The sequence below is a fragment of the Lepidochelys olivacea genome (assembly GCF_965140295.1).
Source record: "Lepidochelys olivacea isolate rLepOli2 genome assembly, chromosome: 4".
NCBI classification, from domain to species: domain Eukaryota; kingdom Metazoa; phylum Chordata; order Testudines; family Cheloniidae; genus Lepidochelys; species Lepidochelys olivacea.
The window spans coordinates 121,955,217-121,981,675 of NC_140414.1; the positions used below are offsets into that span (position 1 = coordinate 121,955,217).

Consider the following 26,459-nt stretch of genomic DNA (forward strand, 5'->3'; position numbering starts at 1 on the left):
TGCAAATTCATTTGCACTGACTGGGCTGCTGCAATGACCAGGAGAGTGAATGAACTTGTAGCTAGAATCAGGAAAGAAAACCCTTCCTTGCAGTGGGTGCACTGTATCATACTCAGAGAGGCATTTGCTTCAAAAAAGATGAGTTCTGAGCTGCATGAAATTTTAAATGAGTCTGTCAAAATTGGCAATTTTATCAAGTCCAGGCCACTCAATGCTCACCTGTTTCGCATTCTTTGCAAAGAGACGGGCTCAGAACACCCACAGCTGTTGCTTCACACAGAGATTTGCTGGCTTTCAAGAGGGAAAGTACTCAGTAGACTGTTTGAATTACGCACAGAAGTTCACATGTTTCTTTCTGACCAATCATCCCCTCTTGCCTCTGTGCTTGACAATATTATATGGTTAGCTCAATTTACCTACCTCCCAAATATATTTAGCAAGCTTAATGATCTAAATTTCTCCATGCAAAGCTGTGACACTAACATTCTGAATCTCTATGACAAAGTGAAGGCTTTTATCAAGAAAACTGAATTCTGGAAGTCCAAATGTGGAGACAAAGACTCTACCTTTTTTCCACTGCTTCTTTTATGTCACTGATTATCTGCACAGGGGAAACTGAGCAGAGCAAAATTAAAGAAATAATAGTAGATCATTTGGCCCACTTGACATCTGAGTTCAAGTCATATTTCCCCAACATTGAACACAACTCAGCTCAACACGACTGAGTAAGAAACCCATTCATTTTGTCAGTTGTTAGCCACCGCTCTGCCAGTCAGCAAGAAAATCTTCTTGAGCTGTCCTCAGACAATGGTCTGCGAATGAAAATTAAGGACTCCACACTAACTCAGTTCTGGTGCTTAGTACAGAAAGACTACTCTGACCTTGGGAACTGTGCTTTGGATGTTCTGTTATTTTTTGGGTCAATGTATCTTTGTGAAGTCTCATTTTCTGCTATAACTGCCGTCAAGACAAAGAGCAGGAATAGACCCAATGTGGAGAAAAGCTTAATTGTTGCTGTCGCTTCACTGCCTCCCAGAATTACGAGGCTGACAAGCGAAACACAGGCACAAGTATCACACTGAAATGTAAGTACAATATTTATATTCCAGTCTATTTATTTTATAATTATATGATAAAAATAAGAAAGTAAGCAATTTTTCAGTAATAGAGTGCTGTGATACTTTTGTATATTTTATGTCTGATTTTGTAAGCGAGCTTTTAAATGCAATGAAAGTTGTGGGTACACAAGACAAATCAGACTCCTGAAAGAGATACAGCAGTCTGGAAAGGTTGAGAACCACTGTGTTAGGGCATACATGCAACGACACAAAATCTGTTGCCAACAGTTTGCAACAACGAAAGAAGTGATTGCACTGATCACTGCTGATATGTATGACCTGCAGCAGAAGCATTCTACTTCCGATGAAAACTGCGAGGATGAAATGTTGCCTTTTACAGATGAACAGTAACAAACTAATTCAACAAAAAATATGGACGCTGACTACCATCACTGAATGCAATTAGAAATAAATATATAATAATGTTTTTTTAAATTTTTTAATTGATTTTTTTCTAAAATCAGTTCTGTATTAGGTATCTAATGAAAGCTTTCATTTGTTATTTGATGTATAGCTCAGTGTGTTAATAAAAAAAACCTTTGTTTTAATAAATTGATGGGGCTACTTTTGAGCAAGTAGCCAATAAATAGATTTGGCTATTTTGGGGCTATTTTTTAAATGACTTGGGGGTATTAATGTAGTCGACATTTGGCAACCTGAAGTTGCGTTAGCATTGAAAAAATGTCAACAGAATTAAAGATAGTCTTTAATGATGCAGTTAAACTCGTGAATTTTATCAATTCACATCTATGAATTTGTGCATATTTAGTACTCTTTGCAGTGACATGGGAAGTAAACATTCAACATTACTTCTACAAGCAGAAGTCCATTTATCCTAAGGAAAGATATTGACCCATTTCTTCAAAATTCATTCATTATGCTTTCCATGGATTATCCTTCTGAACTTTCTAACGGTCTTAAAAAATGAAAATTGGCTATCACAAACTGGCATACTTAGTGGACATATTTTCTCAGTTAAATGAACTGCTTTTAGGTCTCCAGGGAATATCAGTGGCCACATTTGATGTGCAAGACAAAGGAGAAGTCACGATAAAAAAGCTTCAGTTGTGGAGTCATCCTGTAACAGATGACAATTTTGATTGTGTGCCTTTATTAGATTCATTTTTATGTGAAAATAATTTGACTCTCAATGAAAATGTAACATGTAAGATTCTTCAGCCTGTCAGTATGCTCTCCCCTGATGTCTAGTGTTTTCAGGAACAGACCGTATTTGCATAAACACACCTACTCTGTCTAGGTACACAGCATGATGGAGCTGCTTTGCCAAAGTGATCAATTTTGCCTGGTGCTGGGTCACAAATCACTTTACTATTGAGTGCAGAAGTAATGAAATGTTGTTATTCTTACTGCATGAGTAAAGGGCAGCAGAACTATACTTAGCCTGCCCTGATTGAGGGGGTCACCTTAAACTGAACTTCACTCACTAAGCAGGGGTAGGGATGCTAAATCCCAGTGAAGGGAAGAGTGGGTGGAGACAGGTGTTCTTATTTGGTGATGTAGGCTCTGCTTAAGAAGTCCTAGACACCATTTGACCCTCCCTTATCTAGTGTTTAAAGACAGGGCTGATGGGACTCAATTGAGGGTCTTTGTTTTGTTTGGTATTTGTTAAAGCTGAAATCACTAATAACCAGGTGCTGAATCTTTGAGCTGGTGTGGGACCATCTTGCAGTGAAAGGGACTGGACAGCCTGCACTAGCAGGAGGCTACTCACCAAGAGCTGGGTTAAGTGGTGGAACATCAGAATGTGATGTCACAGCAGAGACAAAGCAGTAGCAGAGGACAGTGGCAGCAGGATGGTGGCCAGCAGCAGCAGTGGCTGGGGGCGGCAGCAGAGCAAATGGTGGCAGCTGAGGTACTCTCTGCTTGATGCTTGTGCCTCCCACCCACCCGGAGTGGGAGGTGAACTAACGTGAACGCACCTCTGAACTCTGGGTCTTTGCTGACCATGAACAGCAACTGTGAGGGGGTGCAGTGGAGGAAGAGGGGAGTGACATGTTTATCAGACTTTCACACCACAAGGTGAGAAACTGAGGCAAAGGACACTGCCCAACATACTCTGGAGTGGGTGTTTTTGTATAGTCATATGGTTGTGGTGTTTTCCCAAATTAATGCTGGGTTCCATTTCACTTTTTATTGAAAGAACAACAGAAACTAACAATGATTGGATAAAGGGGCAGTTGGAGACAAACATGGAGCTTACAAAACACATACCAATCATCATTCTGAACATTCTGACTGTTGGAACAGGCACTGTGTACTGCTGTCTGCCTAGAATATTTTGGATGCTACTGTAGTATGACTAAATCACTGGGGGATGATGGAATCCATGCCATTGTGGCATGGTAACCTCCATGTAGCTATGACCATCTTTTGTTCTGTTTGATCACTGCCTAGCACAGTGGGGTCCTGGTCCATGACTTGGGCTCCTAGGCACTACAGTAACACAAATAATGAAATGATAATACTAGTAACGATTGCTACCTAAGTTCCATTATCCTGCACAGGAATATGTTTTAAGGCCCTTGATGTATTCCATGGCAGTGACAGGAATTGAGGTCTAAATAAAGTTGGTTTATCTGGGAAGCGCTGAGGGGCCACATCCTGGTTAGAATTGTCTCAGTATGGTCTGCTACTGAGTCTATACATAAACAACATAACAGCATGGTTTGGAGCTTGCCATTTGAGCTTTGGACACCAGATGTCACTGTTGTTGCACATTTCTATAGGACAGATGTCACTAACTTAATCCTACCACATGACTAGGGCCCTTCGTTTTTAGTTTTTCCTGGGAATTTATCATTGTTTATTAGTACATCAACAGAAACAGGTGAAAATTGGTAGGAAAACTATTCATAATTTTTCTGGGTAAATGTTGGGATTTATTTTGGTGGACGGAAGGATGGGGAGGAGTGTTCAGGAGATTAATGCTTTGATGAAGAGAATTCAATGTGGTTTGCTGCAGAAGTAAAACAGAATTCAAAACACAATGCCACCTCTGAATTTAAGAAAAAATATCTCTCTAATCCTCAAATAAAACTTTTCATTTCAATAAACAGTTTACTATTGTAGACTTAGAACAATTAGCCTATAAATATTTACATTTAATAGCTGGGCCAAACCATTTGCAGCGCATACCCACAACTTCATCCTTTTCTCCTGTTTTTGTTTGTTTAAAGCTTTTGAATACTTGTGTTCTGAAACATATTCTGCTACAGATTTTTGCCTTCTTCCCATTTTAGTGTGTCAGATCTTTAAACCATTATCTACTAACAGCTTGAACTGTGTATGGGATGGGCATGAGAGTAATCATTACATTCAGATGTGCACACACTTCTGAGCTTGCATGCCTGCCTGTTTGTTTATTGTGTGTATCTTCTAAACTGATACATAGTCTTACTTCAGCAGGCAGCTTTGCATATACACAGACTAATGTATTTTCATAATACATGCATCTCATACAATGCATTTTTTCCTAATAAAACAAATTATTTTTATATATTTGAACGATACAAAAGTATGGTGAAAATCAGACTCTAGACTGGCTCTAGACTATTCTCAATGGTAGCAGATGACAGAACGAGGAGTAATGGTCTCAAGTTGCAGTGGGGGAGGTTTAGATTGGATATTAGGAAAAACTTTTTCACTAAGAGGGTGGTGAAACACTGGAATGCGTTACCTAGGGAGGTGGTAGAATCTCCTTCCTTAGAGGTTTTTAAGGTCAGGCTTGACAAAGCCCTGGCTGGGATGATTTAACTGGGAATTGGTCCTGCTTCGAGCAGGGGGTTGGGACCTTCTGGGGTCCCTTCCAACCCTGATATTCTATGATTCTATGATTCTATGATCAGGAAAAAAAACAAATAATACTTTTTTGTAACAGAATTTTTTCGATAAAAATCAGTTTAAACTGAAAATGAAGGGGCTTACACATGACAAATGGGCCGTGTTGGGAGTGGTCAGTTATTCTGGGGAGTTAAAAGAATCCTGTGGGTTCCCCATGAGATCCCCTTATTAAGTTGTCTGATAATATTTATATATGCTATTTTTCTTGTTGCAAATCCAGATTAGCTGTTTTATGGAGCCTGCATTTAATATTAGTGCTTAAGACTTGGCTTGGTGTATTCTGGGGGTAGCTGAGACTTAGAAAGGGATCTATTGACAAGGGGTAGAGATTACCCCTGCTATTGTGAATCATCCAAACCCTTTGGAGGGTTCCCAATCCCTGGCATGGGTGACGTACCTGCACAATCTTGGATCATGCGTATGTATGTATATATGCAGCTTGCTAGCAAGAGTCAGGGGTAACCTCACAGTGCTAAATTTTTCCACATGCTGTTGCTCAGGGGCCACTGGGCTTCACCTTGTACCCAAATGGGTCAGGTAGAATTCCAGTTAGGACTGCGTAGGTCTTGTGCTTCTCTTTTGGGGGTAAAGAGGCACTTTTTCAGACATCTGGAGTTTCACTGATTCCTGTTCAGCCCAGTGTACAAGGCAATAGAATTCGTGTCTCTTGTTAGAGTGGGAAGAAAACTCTCCCCTGCACTTCCCTCCCCCCCCCATCCCCACACACACACAAGCTCAGCAGTAGCCAGGCACACTGGAGTAAACTAAAAGTAGCCTAGACCAAACCAAATGCTAGCACTTGTAATGTAAGGAACAATCCTACATTTATAGGGAGATGAAGTGGATTATCCAGGAACATAGAAATTGTTATACTGGATCAGACCACTTATCTATCTAGTCCAGTATCTCATCACCAGCAGTGACCAGTATCAGATGCTTCATAGGGAAGTGCAAGAAATCCTGCAGTGGGCAGTTATGGGAAAACCTGCATCCAGGAAATGTTACCTTTGAAACCACAAATAGAGGTTGGACTATGGCCTGAATATATATATATATATATATAGCTCTGGATATTCTTGTTATTCTTAATAATGTCTAATCCTTATCTTCTATGCTTTTGCAGTTATTAAAAACAGTAAAAAGAAAAAGAGGACTTGTGGCACCTTAGAGACTAACGTATTTATTTGAGCATAAGCTTTCGTGAGCTACAGCTCACTTCATTGGATGCATTCCGATGAAATGAGCTGTAGCTCACGAAAGCTTATGCTCAAATAAATTTGTTAGTTTCTAAGGTTCCACAAGTCCTCCTTTTCTTTTTGTGGATACAGACTAACACGGCTGCTACTCTAAAACCTATTTAAAACAGTGAAACCCAAGCTTTGACTAGTTACATTTTTGTACATTGCAAAGCAGTGAGACCTGCACTGCAATCCTGATGTGGAACTCCCCTTTGAAGAATGTTGTAGCAGACAGACTTTCCTGGAAAGCTTCTGAACCAAAAAGATTTAAGAACAAGCCCAATATGAAATCTTCCAAACTTTACCCTCTGCTTATGCCCACTTCACTTTATTTTTGTTCATATTCAAGCCAGGCCAAAATACATATTCCTAAGAAAGTCCTGAGTTGCTAATCTTCTAAGATTTCTGCTTAAAATAACTAATTTTGTAGTGTGAAAATCTACTTTCAGAAAAATTCTTCCCCGGAAAAGTAATTTTCTCTATTCCTTCCCACTTCCTCCTGATGTTGAATATACACAACCACTGTATGTAAGTTGCAATGCAGTTTTAAAATGTTCTTATTTCTATTCCAATAAAGTCTAGAGGCCTGCTCATATTAACAGACAATTTTGAAAAAATGTTATTTAAGCAAACTTGTTATATATATTACTAAAATGCAAAATTTAAAAACTATTCTTCAGAGTCTCTATAGCAGTGGTGGGCAAACTGCGGCCCATGGGCTGCATGCGGCCCCTCAGGGTAATCCGCTGGCGGGCCGCAAGACAGTGTTTACATTGACCATCCATAGGCATGGCTCCCCACAGCTCCCATTGGCTGGGAATGGCGCTACACAGCCACTGGGAGCTGCGGGCAGCCGTGCCTGTGGATGGTCAGTGTAAACACTGTCACACAGCCCAGCCCGTCAGTGGATTACCCTGACGGGCCGCGTGCAGCCCGTGGGCTGCAGGTTGCCCACCACTGCTCTGTAGTTTATCTAGGTCACTGTATTTTGGTGTTGATGCACTCAATTAGGACTATGATACAAGAAGTCACAGTGTAGTTCGACATTTCTTCGTCATATGTTTGAAGTTTATCTTCATACACTCTGTCATTTAAAGATGTACCGAAGAATCTTCAGAGGTGGCAATTTGGGTGTGTTTCTAGGGATTTATTGGACTATTGTCTGAATTCAAATCCTAACTGTGCCACAAACTATTTGTGTGGCTGTGGGCAAATCGCTTAATCTCTCTATGCCTCAATCCTGCCCTGTAAAACAGGAATACTACTCTTATTTTTTCTCACCCCATCTTTTTCTCTTTAGACTGTACATTCTTTGCGGCAGGAACTGTCTCTCACTATGTATTTGTACTGCGTTTAGCAAAATAGAATCCTGATCTCAGTCGGGGCTTCTAGGCACTATTGTAATACAGATAAATATCATCATTTGAGCACTTAGTTAAATCCCTAGAAAACACAGAGATTTTTCAAAAGGAGAGGGAGAACAGTGCTTGAGTTTTGAAAATGTAGCCCTTGCTCTAGGAGCCTGAGCAGCCGCTGGGATTTTCAGGTCATCTCTCGCATGAGGCTTTCCCAGCTTTTGGTGTGCCTACTTGAAACAAAATCCCACATCATTCATAAGTCTATATGCCATTCATAATCTATCAATCTTATCTCCATTTTCAAAGACAATGTGCAAATATCAAGCATGGAATTTTCAATTGCAACAGTGGATCTAATACTAATTTCCCCCTTTTAATTGGTTACCTTTTTTAAAAAAAAACTGTGACATCTCCATTATGCTTGTGCTAATTTAAAAAAATAAAAGTTAATTATTTCCTCAATTTGTTAATTTCTCTTGTCCACACTCAGTGCTGACAGAGCAGTCTGTTAAAACTATTTTGGCTACATGTCAAATTACATCTTTAGTTATTTCCAGCATATTATTAATCTCCAAGTACTGCTTGAATCCTCATGTACATTTTTCTGAAATGAAATGGATCCTAAAAGCAAAGTTAAATCTCCTTAATTTTCTCCCTGTGGTGATTATACCGGTTTCAAATGGTGATATCCATATCTGACTAAAGGAGGCAATGTTTGTTCTATTAGCATTAATTCTGACAAATCTGAAACACCAGTAGCCTTATACATCCTTTGTTCATTTTGTAATGCAGAGTTCGTCTCCATCCCCTAATCAGTTTTGGAACCTGCACTCCTGCAACTTTTAACCATCTTTAAAAAAAAAAAATCAAAGGACCTGTCAAGGTGTTTGTCTCTTTAGTAGAAAGAATTAAGTAATTGAAATTAATTTCCCTAAAATCTATCTATGCTTATTATGACAGCTTCCCTTGTTCCTAACCAAGAGTTAGTAAGCACATTAGAGGGCTCGTTCTCCTACTTCATCTGACAAGGCATATGCTTGTGTATGCATCATAAGCAGTCCAATAAAGCAGTACATTGGCTTGCATTTTCTTGTGTCAGTCTTTGCAATATTGCATGCCATCTTATGTTTATAAGTGACTAAATGAGGCAGGAAAATACATATATACTTCTTATGTACTGATGGGAGCTAGCTTCCTCAGATCTGGCAGATTCATGCTTTCCAAACAATTCACTCAAACCTTTCCTCTGGGCTTAGGCATGCTTATGCAAAATGATGGGTGAATCCTCAAAGCCTTCCCACCCTTCAGACCCATATACAACTCCGTTCTGAGCCAGCGATTAGACATATGGCTGTTGTCTGAGCAAAAAAACTCCATTTAGTTTTAAACTGCTGCATACCTTCAACCTATGTGTACTGGCATTTGCCACAAATCTCAACATTTGCAAAAGTAAAATGGATTTACTCAAATTCCCTGTGGAAATATCAGCTACACTAGGGAGGTAATTTCCCATTAAGAATTCAGCATATCCTGTTATCTCTGATAAAGAGCTAGTAATGTTTCTGAAGCAAGCTGTCTTGGATAGTCCAAATCAAGGGTCAGAAGTCATACCTCCCCTCCTGTTTGACTTGTCAGTAATTCCTCTCCCTCTGCATGAAGTTACTATCTCTTTCTGGAACATGGGACTTTGTATCAGTGTTCAACATAGCAGGGGTAACATATTTGGTAAGACTTGTAACTGTCAGCAGCAAAGACTAAATAAATATTTGTTAAATACACACAGAAGGGTATATGTTGATCTGTTTTACTGACTTCAGCATGGAATGAGAATTTCACAGCAGGAGAGTACTTTTTATAAGCTTCCCTTTCCTGGAGTTTATCCAGCCCTCTAGGGAGACTCAGCCACTCTGTTGTTTTCCTTCCTTCTGGGAAGTGTTGTTCTAGCTAGGTAAAAGCTGCTTAAATTTTGATATAAAAAAAATTATTTCAGAGGGTTAAGACACTGCAGTGATACCCAGTGTTCTAAGTATATTTAGGGTTACCAACCCTCCCAGATTGGCCAGGAGTCTCCTGGAATTGGCCTCAGTCTCCTAGTTGCTATTGAAAGCAATTTGTAGGATGTTAATAGGCCAAAAGTCCGGTCAGCTGCGCAGCGGGGCTAAGGCAGGTTCCCTACCTGCCCTGGCTCCGTGCGGCTCCCAGAAGCAGCCGGCAGGTCCCTGTGGCCCCTAGGCACAGGGGCAATCATGGCAGCTCTGCGCACTGCCCCCACCCCAAACGCTGGCTCTGCAGCCCCCATTGGCCGGGAACCGCAGCCAATGGGAGCTGCGGGGGCAGTGCCTGCAGGCGGGGTCAGTGCACAGAGCCACCTGGCCGCCCTTAAGCCTAGGAGCTGCAGTGATATGCTGTTCGCTTCAGGGAGCTGCCCTGAGGTAAGCACTGGCTAGCCAGAGCCCACACCCCCTCCCATACCCCAGCTCTGAGCCCCCTCTTGCACCCAAACTCCTTCTGAGAGCCTGCACCCCAACCTCCTGCCCAAGACTCAACCCGAAGCCCCTCTTAAACTGCAAACCCCTCAGCCCCAGCCCAGAGCCCACACCCCGTCGCACTCCACAAGTTGGCAAGAGCAAATGGGACAAATGCCCATTTTTGCCAAAAATAAAATTTTTTTAAAAAGTCAGGACAGCTGGGCCAGGGCTTAAAAAAGGGACTGTCCCAGCCAAAACAGGATGTACGGTCACCCTAGCAGCAGGGCACATTCACTTTTAATGCTGCATTGCTGAGTCAAAGTTTGCTTTGTGGACCTACCCCTAACTTCCTACAGAACCCCATGGGACTGATCCTGCTGCACTGAAATCAGTTGGAGATTGTCTTCCACTGCTTGCAATGGATATAATGTTGACAGTTAAAAGTTGTCTGGGAACAAGAGTCCAGGAGGAAAAACCTATAAGAAGAGGGGTGGAGCTAAGACCTTCTGGGCATGATACAAAAATATCTGTAGGCTTTGATAGGCTTTTTGGAGAGGGTTGACAGTATGCTTTCCAGAACAATGAAGGGGTGGAGAGGAGTTTCTGGAGGTGATTGACTGAATTCCTGTTGAAGTGATTAATGCTGCTGGGATTTTATTGTACTATCAGTGATGTATTAGAGTGCTTAAAGCCTTTCATAGAGTTGGGGTTTTTTTTTTAATTATTATTGTACTTAAATCTAAGTAAATTAGGAATGAACCACTTTTTTCCCCTCTCTGAATACTGAAGGAGATGAGCCACACTGTAATTTGTGGCTTGGGGGACTTGGCTGAAGCAAACCACAATTCATATTTTTGCTTTTGGGACTTAGACTTAGGAAAGCCAAAAAGTGTTTGTGTTCTGTCCTTTCAGGGGCAAGATATCAGTCTTTGCTGTTGAGTAAATGATATCCCACTGGTCTCTAAGCTTTCCTTTAAGTCCCCTTGGCTTATGCAGTTCTGACAGGCTTGCTTCACAAACATTCATCTTAACATGAACAAAACACTTGAAAATACACTTTAAAAAACTATCTATGTTGCCTGTGGGAAGATGGATGAAGTGACCTAAAAATGCTTTTCTTCTCTGCGATTCTCAAATTTTAAAATCTCTTTGTGATGGGGTGTACGCCTCACACTAGCCCTGCAAGAGTGAATTAATCCAGCTAGACCCAATCAGCCAATTAGGCTGCAAAAGGGAGAGATTTAAGCTGGAGGAAGCTAATCAGAAGGAGGCTTACCTCTGAAGGAACAGGCAGGGCTTCTATAAATCCAGGAGACTGGAAATAGTGTGGAAGGATGTAACGAAGTTGTGATAAATGAAAGGGGAGGTAGCTCCCTTTGATAGATAGCCAGCCAGCCTGTTAGCTGTAAAATTCCTCTTGGTAACTGTTCTTGGCTTGCTTTACCAGTGAAGTGTTAACAAGCCCACAGGTAAAAGAAAAGGAGTGGGTACCTGACCAAAAGAGCCAATGGGAAGGCTAGAACTTTTTAAAATAGGAAAGAAACTTTCCCTTTGTTCTCTGGAGAAGCAGGGACAGAGCAGCAATGCTATAAGCAGGAATGCTGTGTGTAGTTTGAACCAGATATGAAAAATTATCTTCCATACCTAGAAGGAATCATTTGGATAGGTATCAGAGGGGTAGCCATGTTAGTCTGGATCTGTACAAGCAGCAAAGAGTCCTATGGCACCTTATAGACTAACAGACGTAATAAGCTTTGGGGGATAGGGAACGTTTAGATAATGCAATCAGGTTTATTCTTTATTTTGGCTTGTGGACTCCTCTATGCTAACCACAGATGCTTTTGTTTGCTTGTAACCGTTAAGCTAAACCCCCAAGAAAGCTATTTTGGGTGCTTGATTTTTGGAATTGCTCCTTTAAAATCTACCAAAAGCCTAAGTTCCAGATGTATTTTCTTTCTTTTTGTTTTAATAAAATTTACCTTTTTTAAGAACAGGATTGGATTTTTGGTGTCCTAAGAGGCTTATGTATATGTTGTTTAATTAGCTGGCAGACACAGCTAATTTCAGTTGTTTTCTTTCTCAGCTCTTCCCTGGAGGGGATGAATGGGCTTGAGGATACCCCACAGGGAGGAATTCCCAAGTGCTCCTTCCTGGATTCAAAGGGGTTTTTTTGCATTTGCGTGGTGGCAGCATTTACCAAGCCAAGGTCAGAGAAAAGCTATAACCTGGGTAGTTTAATACAAGCCTGCAGTGGCAAGTATTAATTTTCAAAATCCTTGCAGGCCCCTACCTTCTGCACTCAAAGTGACAGAGTGGGGATTCAGCCTTGACAGAAGTTGTCTGCAGTCACTCCCTAGGAGAAGAAAGGGTTGTTTGGGGGTTATAGAGGTAAGTAGCCTATGATTACTCCCAGGAGTTGGGCTGACAAACCCAGAGGAGTGGGAAGAGACAGAAGGTATGGAAGACGCTTAGGGAAAGGCTGCAAGTTTCAGGAGGGAGCAGACTGTGACTGTGGCTGCTGACTAGAGAGAAGGATCCTTGAACTGGAACCCAGAGTAGAGGGTAAGCCTGAGTTCCCCTACCAGCCACTGAGGAAGTGGCACCATCTGGGCAAGGAATGAAAAGACTGCCTGAGCCTGTTTACAGGAAGGGACTTTGATACCATGGAACTCAGAAGGGGGGAATACTGAGTGACCTGACCAGGGAGCTGAGTCATGAAGAGGCAGCGGTAGCAACTGAAGCGAGAAAGTAGCTGAAGACCAAGAGAGAGAAACACAGATGGAGTGTGAAGGGGGTCAGCCATGCAAAGATAATCCCCAGAACCCATAGGTGCTGGAACTAGGGGTGCTGCCGCACACTCTGGCTTGAAGTGGTTTCCATTATGTAGAGCAGTGGTGGGAAACCTGTGGCCCATCAAGGTAATCCACTGGCGGGCTGTGAGACAGTGTTTACATTGACCGTCCGCAGGCACAGCTACCCACAGCTCCCAGTGGCAGCCGTTTGCCGTTCCCAACCAATGGGAGGGGCAGGAAGTGGTGCAGGACGCAGGGGGGCTCCCATTGGCTGGGAACAGCAAATCATGGCCACTGGGAGCTGCGGGCAGCTGTGCATGCAGACGGTCAATGTAAACGCTGTCTCGCGGCCTGCCAGTGGATTACCTTGATGGGCCACAGGTTGCCCACCACTGATGTAGAGAGTTTACAGTTTGGTTCAATGGCTTTCAGCACACCCACTATAAAAGTTGTTCCATCACCCCTGCCAGAACTGCCAGGAGGCAGCACCGCCTACAGTGAGTAGAGCCCTCCCCACAGCACATTTCATGTTGAAAACTCTGAGTATGTGTAAATGCTTGCTCCAGTAGAACTTCTATTGCACAAATGCTAATAGAAATCTCAAAGATTCTTCTACACAGATCATAAATCAAAGTACATCTTAATATTTATCTAGTAAAGACAATATCTATGTATACATAGATGCCTGTGTGACATTGTCTAATTAAAATATAACTGTGCAAACCATTGTTGCTACCACTGCTATATAACTGCAGCAAATCTTATACAAAATATAACTCATGGCCAGAAAGGGTTAAACAGCTTGCAGGCTGAATGACCCAAAGCCAACCTTTAAAGACATGCTAAAAATGTTAATTAGGGCCATTGCATGCTAAGTAGGCTAGAATTTTGAAATGCAAACCTATGTTAGAAGTTAGAGGTAATAGTAATTGTGTGTATCTTCGGTGCTATGCATGTAATCAGACAGTTCCTGTCTATCACTCTAACTATTGATTCAGAGATCAAAATGTAATATTATCATTGAGATGAATCTTCGGTAAAATAATGTCTCTTTGTCTATATGTCTCTGAAGTCTGTGATAGACTGCCTAATGGATAAATTGACCTATGTTAATGTGTGTAATTACTGGTGGTGTTTAAGTAAGTGGTTACATCATTGTTTACTAACCAGGACTGCATGGTCAACTGGATGCTAGAACACTGTATAAAAAGACCCTTGGGTCCCGATTCTGTCATCTCAGATCTGCTTAAGCTTCATCAGGGGAAGTTTGAGTCACAAGACTGAGGTCCCAGTTATACTGGTATGCCCTGAATAGTATATTTGGACATTGGACTATGACCCTTTATAATTCAGTTCATAGAACTCTTTGCAACTACAAAGCTCACCATCTCTGCTATGAATCTGAACCTCAATGGACTGAACTCATGTCTGTATGGATATTGATCTTTTAACCACACTCTTTCTCTATTTTTTAATAAATTTTAGTTTAGTTCATAAGAATTGGCTGTAGCATTTATCTGGGTAAGATCTGAAACATTCATTAACAGGGAGGTAATGTGTCCGATCCTTTGGGCTTGGTAGAACCTTTTCTTTTATATGATGAAATAAAATTTTCAGAAATCATCATATTTGACTTAAGTACCTGGATGGAGGCCTGAGGCTGGATCGCTTTTAGGGAACTGCATTGTTTGGACTTCTGAGTAACAAGTAAGGTAATAAAGAAGCTGTTTTATGCTGGCTTGGTAAATCTAAGTATTGGAATATTCACCAGCTTTCTGGGGATTGTCTGCCCCATTCTTTGCAGTTCACCCTAATTGAGTGACCATAGCTGGCCCCCACTGGGACACAGTTACCTCAGAGGGGAGCCAAGCTAACTCTATATATATAGGTTTCAGAGTAGCAGCCGTGTTAGTCTGTATTCGCAAAAAGAAAAGGAGTACTTGTGGCACCTTAGAGACTAACCAATTTATTTGAGCATAAGCTTTCATGAGTTACAGCTCACTTCATCAAAGTGAGCTGTAGCTCATGAAAGCTTATGCTCAAATAAATTGGTTAGTCTCTAAGGTGCCACAAGTACTCCTTTTCTATATGTATAATGGTGTAGGTATCGAGATAAGACAAGCCCCTTTTACTCAGAAGAGCAGACCTGCCCTCTGCCATGTCTGTCACCGGTGGACTGGCACACAGATAGATCTCCCTCTTCCCTATGTATAGTGTGTGAAATAAAGACTGACTATAAGTAAAGTTAAAAACAACAGGTAAGTGTGTTGAGGGAATAAGTACAATAAGGGGAAGGGGATGAGCATGAATAAAACAGTAGCTATAGGAACTAACATAAATAGGGAAACAGCAGCTTAAAACAGGAGCATGAAGCTCAGGCCCAAAATACAAAGTCACCCTGGCAATAACCATATAAAACCCCAACTAAGAGAACCCTAATTATCTCACTATCAGCACATCTGTGGCATCGAAGTCCAGGGTAATTGGAACCCACAAAGGAGGAGCACTGGAGAGTCCCTGAATGTCAACCAGGATGGAATAAGCGGACCGAGAACCCTCTGGTGATGACGTCCCCAGGAACAGGAGCAGGTAAGGTGGAATGTTGTCTTCTCTTTTCTCTTCACTTCAGGAAAGGTGGTATCCTTCAACGATGCACTGATGCTGCAAAGACCTGAACCATGCACGCACAGTCACTAGGATGGACTGCGCCACTTGTCTGTGAGTGCAGTCCTTTTATGCAGTTTGTGGTGGGAAAACATGGTATAGTCCCAGCAAAGGCGGGAAACAGTCTGAGGTAAAATGTTCTTGAGATCGCCCAGTGGCGGGGACAAACCAGTTTGATCCAGTTGTTACTAGGTCATGACGACAGGGCACAAAAGAGTCACAAATGGAGTTTACAAGATGACAGACCAGACTCCATCTTGGATTGCTGCCATATCCTTATAAACTAATTATTAGGCATAACATGCACATACATTTAATAAACTAACAACAATTTAACAATTTACACCCAACATATCCCCTCCTTGGGGCCTTTTTACTTAACTAATTATAAAAGGTCCCAATCAACCTCAAACCATGTAGAATGATAACAATACATATTAACATAACAATGCACAAAGGATTCACAAATAATATAACAGGCAAGCATCTACAAGGTATTTAAAACAGAGATATCAAAAGGAATTTGCTTAGACTTCTTTCTACCTTTTCTGAGCTTACACAGGTAAACATGTAATATAACCACATATATGATTAAAAGGGATTGTATTATAAAGAGCACCATGATTGGGTGGTGCATAACAATCCAGGAGGCATGAGCTTCACCTGCATTGGTGGTAAGATACCTTCCCACCAATATAATGGAATAGTTTCATCCTTCACCTTTTTAAGGACTCATTTATCAACTGAATGATGGACTGTGAGCAAGGTTTTGAGACCTTCTGTTTTTAAAGTAATAAAATATTGTTTGTGATGCAATAGTTTTTTTAATAGCTTCTAAGTTAGCTCCAATATGTATGGGCTCTATATAATTATATAACCGATATTCAAGTTGTATAACTTTGGACTCTAAATCACGCAGTGTTAGGTTAATATCACATCCTGTTAAACTGAACACTTGACACAAACAAGTATTTATAGTAAAGTTGTTTGCTATATGATAGAACTTATTTACTACAAACATTGGACACAGGCTTCTCAAGCAAATATGTTTGTCCACCTGGACTATGGCTGACTGATTTTCAAGGGAATGATGGTGTAACTCATAATTGCATGTCCCCAATAAAGAGTTTAGACACACATGCCTCTTCCCATATGCCCGAAGTACAAGTATACCCCAGTCCCTTTTGCTCCATACAAGCCCGTAGATTAACTGGTTTATACTCTTTTCCTTTAAAATGTACCCATTTACTATCCTCTATAGATACCATGAGGGATTTGTTGGCGAAGATTTCCAATGAAACTAGAGGACAGATGACTTCCTCAACAGCTGATTTTAAGGTAAGTACAAGGGCTATGATTGTTTCATTGTGGGGATAATATGTAAAGCTAACAAGTTTCCACGATTCATGATGTTTCTTTTCAAATTTATTGGAATTACTTCCAATTATTCTTTTTAATTCTAAGGGCACGTTTCCATTCAAACCATCTCTCATGATTGATTTTGCCACATTCAGTAACCATTGTTGTGCCTCTATGCAGGTCAGTGCCTCAGACAGATTTGATTGCAAAATACTCAGTGCTCCCAAGACTTGCAGGTGGTCTTGTTCTTGTATATCCAGCCAATAAGGGAGGATATTAACAATATCAAACTCGGTGGTCCCTAACTCCATCAACGCTTATGACAATGGCTCAGTTAATGTCAAAACGTCATGCCCTAGATCGCCTATTCTTTTGGCAAGAAAGTTCTGGTCGATGGTATTAATTACTCCAAGCCTGACTCCTACATCTCCAAGCACCTTGACTATTATATCCCTTTTCTTTCTTTGCTGTACAGAGGATGGTAAGATGCCTTGTAGCCACGCTTTACATCCCATCAATTAAGGTGTCACAAAGGGTGCACGTAGAAGGTGTAGTGGAATGATGGATATCTGTATTGGCATTATGATTTTCTTTAAAGCAAACTAAGGTTTAATCATTACAGTTCTTGAAACATCTCTTTTTATGACAAAAGGTCCCACATAACTAATTTTTGGTGGTGGCGCAATGGTTAATTTGAATGACGTTTCCAGTTCAAAGGGGCCCTTGAAAACCCATAGTCCAGAATGCAGAATACTGGAGTTGAAGATTTCCAATTCAGGTAACATTATGGTGTTTTTCTGAATTGTCCTATTTAACTAATTATGTTTCATCCAAGTTTTGTAAACAGAACATTGATCTGTACATAATTGGCAGGATAGAGTCATACTCTGATGTTCGTTGGTATGAGGAGGGGTTTTGGCCCTATACACAAATCTCTCCCAGAATGTGTATGGCAGGTCCCCACAAAGATATTTTTTAAACTGCTCTAGGGACCTCACTAGATGCACTTTATTAAAAGTCTCATCTCCCTCCATGGTAGATGTTTGGTGACATTCTGCAGACGTTTGGTGACAGTTAAATAGCACAATCCCTTTGATTTATATGCAGATAACGTGGCCCATTCTCTTTCCTCATCTCTGATCTCCCTTCCAAATTGCATCCCTTTTCTTAGCCCTATTTCCTCTATTTTTCTAGGTCTTGCTGCCCTTAAGGGTATGGTAGTAGGAGGGGAATTTGTTGTTGTTTTCATAGTAGGTGATGGAGATGCTTCCTTCCATGGTTTTTCCTGATTTTGAAGTTTTGCTTTATTGTAGTTGGTCTGACATATCCAATCTTCATTTTCAGGGATAACCCAATGCGCAGGGGTGAGAGGGATTTGAGTTGCTGGCAGATTTCATTTTCCCTTTCGTCCAAATCCAAAAGTGCGTACCTAGACTGATCTGTTAGGTGGTGGTTCTGTTCTAATGTCCTCAGGGAAGGGCTTCATAGGAGCATTAGGTGGTACCATTCCCATCATTTGGATTCTAGTTCCTTGATTCCTCTGATGTATAAGTCTTCTCTTTTGAATCTTCCTCTTGATCATACTCTAAGATAGGGATTTTCCACTTGTAGAGTAGACTTTCATTTACTTTACAAAACCAATGTTCATTCTCTTGAACAACTAAACTTTGACAAGTCCATAGGCATAACCATGCCATAACTATATACATTAGACATTTTTCAGAAATGTTCATGTTTCTTCCAGCACCTATAAAAGAGAACATAAAAATGTTAAATAACCTATGGTGGCTTATAATCACTTTTCCTTGTTCTTTCCTTCTCAGAATTATCAGGACAGATATTCCCTTTCCATGCTTTAAGTTGTGTACTATGGAACCACTTAGTGACTCGTTTCTTTCCAGATCTTAACTCTAATTGGTAGGTGGTGGGACTCACTTTGTTGACAATGGTGACAGGACCAAACCATCTGGGGCTGAGTGGATGGTTCTTCTCTGAGTAATATCTGAACAAAACTTGGTCACCTACGTGCCATTCAATAAACTGGAGGTTATTATTGTTTTAGGAGCAGCCGTGATCTGTATGCTATGTATAACCTGTATGCTCAAAAGGTCTGTTACACTTTTCTTCCCCACCCCTCCGTCTCCTCTCCCTCTTTGAATACCAGTGAAGTGGTTTTTCCCCTCCCCCTCTCTCCTGGATTGCTTGTGGGATGAATGGGGGTTCCAAAGAGGATGGATCTAGACTGTTCTCAGTGGTAGCAGATGACAGAACAAGGAGTAATGGTCTCATGTTGCAGTGGGGGAGGTTTAGGTTGGATATTAGGAAGAACTTTTTCATTAGGAGAGTGGTGAAACACTGGAATGCGTTACCTAGGGAGGTGGTGGAATCTCACTCACAAGCTTGTACCTCCCGTGAAGGCCCTTTGCCCGGACCGCCTGGCCAGTGGTTCGCCACATTGCATTCCATCATGCCTCGGGAAGACTTACCTTCATCACACCATCTATTGCTGCACTGTGGGACACTTACCTTGAAGGATCCTGACATCTCCAGTGCTGTGCCTGACCTGGGAGCGTGAGTATGTGAGCGTGACCCCCCATGTCCACTTCTTTTGAGCTTAGCTATCACCATAATAAATGTGCTGCTTTCTGCCAAACTCTGGTGGGTCATTAGTCCTCCCTAAGCTTACTAGCTGGCCCAATTTTGGGTAACAATTATTTAATCTTTGGTCCATCTTTTTACAGTTGGTCTTCAGGGTGATAGCTACCATTTTTTGCACATCAGAGAGTACCTTCAGTAAAGATTTTATATACTGGTCAGTTACTACTTTCGGTTGATATTCATCAGGGGGCACCCCTCCTGGCACCCATCATTGCTCCGGTGTTACCACAGGCCTTCCGAAGAGCACCTCATGAGGTGTAAAACCATGGGATCCTATTGTGGATCTTATTGTCATGAGGATCAATGGGAGATGTCTATCCCAGTTTTTGCCTGAGGCGTCTATAACTTTTCGGAGTGCAGTTTGACCTTTCCATGAGGCCTGAAGCTTGGAGGTCACCCACTACGTGATATCTTTGTCTCACCCCAGGGCTATACAGAGTTGTTTCGTCACTTCTCCAGTGAAATGGAGGCCTTGGTCCAAATCAATGACTGTTGGTAAGCCAAATCGACTAAATGCATTTTCTAGCAGTAGTTTAATGGTAGTTTGGGCAGTACAGTTGCGTGATGGATAGGCCTCGATCCATTTGGAAAAGGGATCGATACATACTAGACAGTACTGGTTTCCTCTGTTCATACGAAGTAGGGGACTGATGTAATCAACTCATACCCTTAGCTGTGGACCATCCACTGGCTGATGGAGAAGAGGTCCCTTTACAATTTTAGTGTCTGGATTATTCTGAGCACATCTTAGACAATTGTTAATAAGGTGCTCAGTGTCCCTTACAATTTCTGGACATCAGGCCACAGTAGCCAACTTCTTCAGTGTCTTTTATACCCCAAAATGACTTTGGTTATGTTCTAATTGTATTAATTCCTGACTAAGCACATTCAGAATTACAAGCAGTGGAATGTTCTCTTTCTCTGATTCCTGATCTTTACCTTTGTTCTTTGTTGCCATGATTAAGCCAGATGGATGCTGCTGAATGTTATATGATTTAGACTTTCCATTCTTTAAAAGCTGTTTAATTTCTGGGTCTCGTAACTGCAACTGTATAATCTCCTGATGGTCAGAGGGGTCTGTTGTTGTTGTTAAGACATCAATAGTTGCCTTTACTTTGTCTCATCTGGACTCTGGTCCCAAGCTTGCAGCTTGCTTTGCTAGTTGGCCTACCTTGCTGTTTAGGAGGGTGATTTCTGCCTGGTTTTTACGGTGAGCCTTGACTTTGACCAAAAATGTGTCACCCCCCGGATTCCGCTAGCTGCCACGCATATTGAAGGTATCCTGCGTAAGTCACTGGCTGGTTGTCTGTAGTTTTCATATCTCTTGTTTTCCACACTGTCATCCAGTCCAGTAGTACTGTCATTGCCCAATTAGAATCAGTACAGATGGTAATGTTCGTTGAAGCTTTGGCGTTCTCCAAGGCTACAATAATTGCTACTATCTCAACAGCCTGGGCTGAGTTATGCCTAATGGTTCCTTGGAACACCTTGTCTGTAGCAACATGTAAGGCTGCAAATCCTGTGGCTGCTTTTCCGTTAATGTACATGCTACTACAATCTACAACCCATGTGTCTCGATTACATGCTTTAGCTTCTTCATACATTGATTCCAATTTAAAGGGAAATACAATTTCAGGAGTCTTGATTTCCGGAAGTGGACATTCATGATTTGTCTGGGACTCTGTTGGAGCACAATGTGCAAATAGTGCCAGGCAAGGGTGTGTGACTTTCTCCACCTGTATCTCCTTGTTGATCAAGGCCAATGTCCAATTAGCTAAACGAGGGTGACTCTCTCTCTGAGTTGGCTCTTCCAGTCAGTACGTACTTTACAGAAGTATGTGTGGTCTTCAGTACTATGGGAGCCATACCTACTATGTACTCCCAATGCGCCAGTGCCCATATGAGAGCTAGTAGTTCTCACTCACATTCTGTGAATTTTTGTTCTACTGCTGATTGAAACCTATAGCCTATGGCTCTAAGGTACTAAGAAGTTCCATTGTGTTGTAACAAGATAGCACTAATTGCCATGCTGGTAGTGGCTAACTGGAGGTGGAAGGGCTTGTCTACCTGTGAGAACGCCAATGCAGGTGCTTCCATTAAAGCTTTCTTGAGTTGCTGGACCACTTTTTGTTCTGTTTCTCCCCACTTCCACAGTTGGCCTTTTCTGAGTAGTTGGTATAGTGGCCTTGCTTTTTCACTATAGACTTCAATAAAGTCTCTAGAGAAACTGACCAGGCCCAAGAAAGATCTGAGGGTACTCACGTCTGTTGGAGCAGGCAGTTTGGATATCAGTTCTATTCGGTTAGTAGCTGGCTTTCTTCCAGCAGGACCCAGTTGTACTCCTAGATAGACGACTTGTTGTTGTACTAGTTGCACTTTAGTTGGGTTCACCATGAATCCAGCTTTCTTCAGAATTCCCAAAAATTCATCCAAACCTTTGATATTGTCTTGCTTGGTCTTTGTAGCTATCAGTATGTCATCCACATAGCTAATGATGTTATCTCGGTAAGAGGCAGTTTTCCACAATGCTGCAACAATTCAATGACATAGGCTTGGGGCATTGTGATACTCTTGGGGAACCCTTGTAAATGTAACCTGCTATTCGTTGAAAGTGAATGCAAACTTATAGTAACAGGAGGGATGCAGTGGCATAGAAAAGAAAGTGTTGGAAATGTCCAGAACACTATACCAGCATGCACCCTCAGTAATTAAGTTCATTACTTCTGGGACCTTGGCAACAACAGGAGCTAATCTGGGTGTCACTTTATTTAGTCCTCTGTAGTCCACAGTTAATCTCCAGGAGCTTCCATCTGCTTTTTTAACTGGCCAGATATGAGAATTACAGACACTCTGGCAAGGTGTTAGTACTTCCTGGTGTAGTAAGACCTCTATGGTAGATCAAATTCCTTCTTTTGCTTCTGCAGAATACTGATACTGACACAATGGTTTCGGGTCAGGACCTTCCAATTTGCAGCTTGAACTTTACCACAACTCAGTTTACTGGGAGCAAACACTTCCCTGTGTTTGTTGGTAACACGTTGGATCTCTTCTTCCCATACAGGGAGTTGCAGTTTTTCTGGAGCCTTGACAGCACAGATGAGGTGGGCGGCATAGATTATGCTGCCTGGTTCTCCTTGTTCTGCTTGGATTAGCATTCTATTGGGTAAATCGATGGCTTTATTTAATCGTTGTAATAGATTTATTCCTAGGGTGCTGGTGCTATCCAGCTTCTGTAGTCCAAAAGATGCCTGCGTAGATAACGACCCAATATGACAAGTGATAGCATATGTAAAAGGAATAACACTTTCTTTTCCATTATAGGATACCAGAGATTTTAGTTCTTTTACTGGTAAATCTTTGGCTGTAGGACTTCCCTTCGCACATAATAGACTAGTAGAGGTCCCTGTATCCACTAGCATTGGCTGTTCAAATTTTCTGAAGCTTCCCATTATTTTGATTTTTACTGTAGGCCTGCCCCACTCATCATTGACTATAGAGGCTACCACTCCAGGGGCTTGGGAAGTTCGGCCTCCTCAGTATGTATCATTAGAGGAGACAAATTCTACTGGAGTGTTGGAATTTTGTTCTCCAGCTCTTTGTCCAGATTCATATTTGGCTAGCTTCAAAAACATGTCTTCTGCTGACAGTTTTTGCTTGTTTAGTTTGTCCCATGGCTCATATTGAGACAGTCTCTTCAACATAATCTTTTTAAAAGTTCTCATTTCATCACCAGTCCCTCTGAACATAAAGTTCTTGTACTCCAGAGTTTTAGTGGTGGTGTTTTGTCCTGTGTTGTTTCCTTTGCTATCTGTTGACTCCTTAAAAAGAAAAGGAGTACTTGTGGCACCTGAGAGACTAACAAATTTATTAGAGCATAAGCTTTCGTGAGCTACAGCTCACTTGACTCCTTGTTACTATAGGCATCTATCTTCCTTTTTGTTGATGTTCCTATACGGGCCGATTGTTGGAGCTTAAAAATCTCCTTTGCTCTTGCCCCTAATAAAGGCAGTTGAGTATTGCATATGTCTGTTGGACACATTGCTAACCGTGTGCTAGGAGATAAACCTTGTATATACAATTCTCTCAATTCTGGTATGTCATAGGTATTTACCCCATTTTGGTTTACCCCTAATCCTGCCAGCCAGAACAAGTTTTTTTTTCTCATAAAGTACTTCTCTGGCCTCTCATCTACACTCTGTTTCTCCGAGTATACTTTGACCGTTGTATTATCATGTGGATAAATGAATCTAAATACAAATGCATAACACATATTGTTCATTTGCCTCAATTAACATGTTGTAAGGAAGAGCTGCAAAGTCAGCACTGGACATATACTCCCTCAGTACACAAATCACAATCTTGCATTCAATTCGGTGTTACAGATAACTTAGCTACCCAATTAAGCACAGTATCCCGATTACATGGGCCCATATGCTTTCCCATGGCTCTAGCTTGCTCTGGTGTTAGAGTTTTACTCTCGTCTTTCACCAAGCTAGGTTGCCCCGTGTTTTCAAACTGGGTAACCATGGTCTCCACAGGATGGTTGCTGCTGTTTCCCACACCAGTCCATAGTTAAGGCAGCTAGAGGATTAGTGTCTACTGCCTTCATTAGTTCTTGTGTCAATTGCAGCTGGTCTTGTGATTGCTTAATGTGGCACTGACATTCCACATGGGAGGCAGGCTTTTCCTGGTTATCAGCAGCCTCCTTGATTAACTGCCTAACTGCTGCTTGTGACTCCAGCAGTTCTTGCATTTTGATCTCTGCTGTTCTCTCAGCAGCTGTAGCCTTAACGCTAAGGTCTCTCAGCTGCTGTACTAACTGAGCCACCTGAAGTGTCAGGGTGGGCACAGTGGCTTTTGCTGCTTGTAGCTCAGCGGCTTGTTGTTTGGCCGTCTGAAATTGCTGCTTGCTCTTTTCAGTTTTCTGGTCTGCATGCTGTTTCAGCAGTACCACTTGGGAGTTGAGCTCTGGCCGACCATGGCCAGACTATAGATTAGAGCTCATTTCTACTCCCTTTTACTGAGCTTGGGCTTGCTGGTGTTATAGCGAGCCCATAAGATGGAGAATTTGTCCAAGGAATCATCTCCTGCTAATGATTCCTACTGCCAAGGATTTCCTCCCTTCCAAAAGAATCAGTCACATGGTCCAAAGAGTTATTAGACCGGGGAGTCCACCCTTGAAGACTAAAGATGCGGTCCATTGTGCTGTTAAGAAGTCGCTTACCCAACCCCAGGATAAAAAGGACCACTCAGAAAGAAAGGAGGGCTCCAGTAAGAAAACCACGCCTTTATACATGGCAGCTGGGCCTAGGTTAGGCTATCCTTATGCCAAAGAAAAGAGTGGCCATCCTTTTGGGACCCAGACCACTCCATACCTATCCCCTAGAGGGGAAAAAGGCACTAACGGCACTGGACAGAGCAACCAGTAACTGCTACCTACTACCAGTGGGGGGACCCCAAGCGTCCCCAGGACCCCTTGTCCACAGTAGCAGAATTTCAATGGGGCTGGGATAAAATCCCACCCTTGCCAAAGGCGGAAGGGAGGGGAGAAGAGCCAACTGGTTCACTTGCCCTTCAGCTATTACAATACTATCCCAGCATGAACTCCCTCCGAGTCTCACGGACAAACACTGCTGCTGTTCACAAACCAAACAAAACAAGCCTAAGAGGACCCTAAGGAGACAGCTAATCCAGTCCACAGAGAGTCCTTCCATGGTCACAAGGAATGTTACCTCAAAGGGGAGCCAAGGTAACTCTATATGTATAATGGTGTAGGTATCAAGAGATAAGACAAGCCCCTTTTACTCAGAAGAGCAGACCCGCCCTCTGCCGTATCTGTCACCGGTGGACTGGCACACAGATCTCCCTCCCTCTTCCCTATGTGTAGTGTGTGAAATAAAGACTGACTATAAGTAAAATTAAAAATAGGTAATTGTATTGAGGGAGTAAGTACAATAAGGGGAAGGGGATGAGCATGAAGAAAACAGTAGCTATAGAAACTAACATGAACAGGGAAACAGCAGCTTAAAACAGGAGCATGAAGCTCAGGCCCAAAATACAAAGTCACCCTGGCAATAACCATATAAAACCCTGACTAAGAGAACCCTAATTATCTCACTATTAGCACATCTGTGGCGGCAGTGAAGTCCAGGACCTGCATTCTTTGGGTATGTTACAGGGTCCCCGCAGGCTCTCCCCGTTGAGCCTGCGCCTTGTGTTTAGGCTGGTATAATAGTCTTCCACTCCTTCTTTTGTGGGATCACCCAAGTGTCTTTGTTTACAGTATTCATGCAGTTCCCAGATCCCCCAACAGCTAGTGCCCCACAGACCCTCCCCAGGGTCTCCTGGCTTTTGAGGTTTCCTTCTTTGGTAAGGAGACAGCGATACCACCCTCCTGTCTCCTCCCAGGCTAGCCTCCCCACTGCGGTTTGCCCAGGGCTTTTATAGCCCTCTCATGCCTCAGCCCAGCTGTCAGCAACTAGCTCAGCATGTTCCTCGGAGCCAGCCCTCATTAGGGCTTGCCACTGGGCTCCCTGCTGAATACCTGTGTCTCAACCCCTGGCCTCCTGGACAGATAGCAGGCTGCAGCCAGCATTTTGGCAGGGCCTTAAAGGGGTTTACCCCTGCCCTGCCACAGGGTAATTGGAACCCGCAAAGGAGGAGCACTGGAGAGTCCCTCAATGTCAACCGGGATGGAAGAAGCGGACTGAGAACCTGTAGCCAGACAGCCAGCCCCCCCCCCCCCCCCACCTCTCAGACCAGCATTGCTGGAAACACAGGAGGAAGCCGGAACAGGGCACTTAACATATATTCCAGCACAGCCTTTGAAGCTGTGAAAAGCACAGGTGTGCTGCTACAATGTGCCTCTGGGAACATATACAACGATTAAGCTCACAGCAGGCAGAGGCCCTGTGACAGACATGGCTCTTAGCCCCTACTAAAT

The 26,459-nt window shown here is 42.3% G+C and overlaps 1 long non-coding RNA gene across 1 annotated transcript in view; it reads right to left on the reverse strand.

The window, feature by feature from the left end:
- Positions 1–15,075: 15,075 nt before the first annotated feature.
- Positions 15,076–26,459, reverse strand: part of LOC311520056 — a 62,035-nt gene continuing 50,651 nt past the window's right edge. Inside the window, exon 3 of the long non-coding RNA XR_014711463.1 lies at positions 15,076–18,605. This is a non-coding gene — a long non-coding RNA (uncharacterized lncRNA). The remainder of the gene's footprint in view (positions 18,606–26,459) is intronic.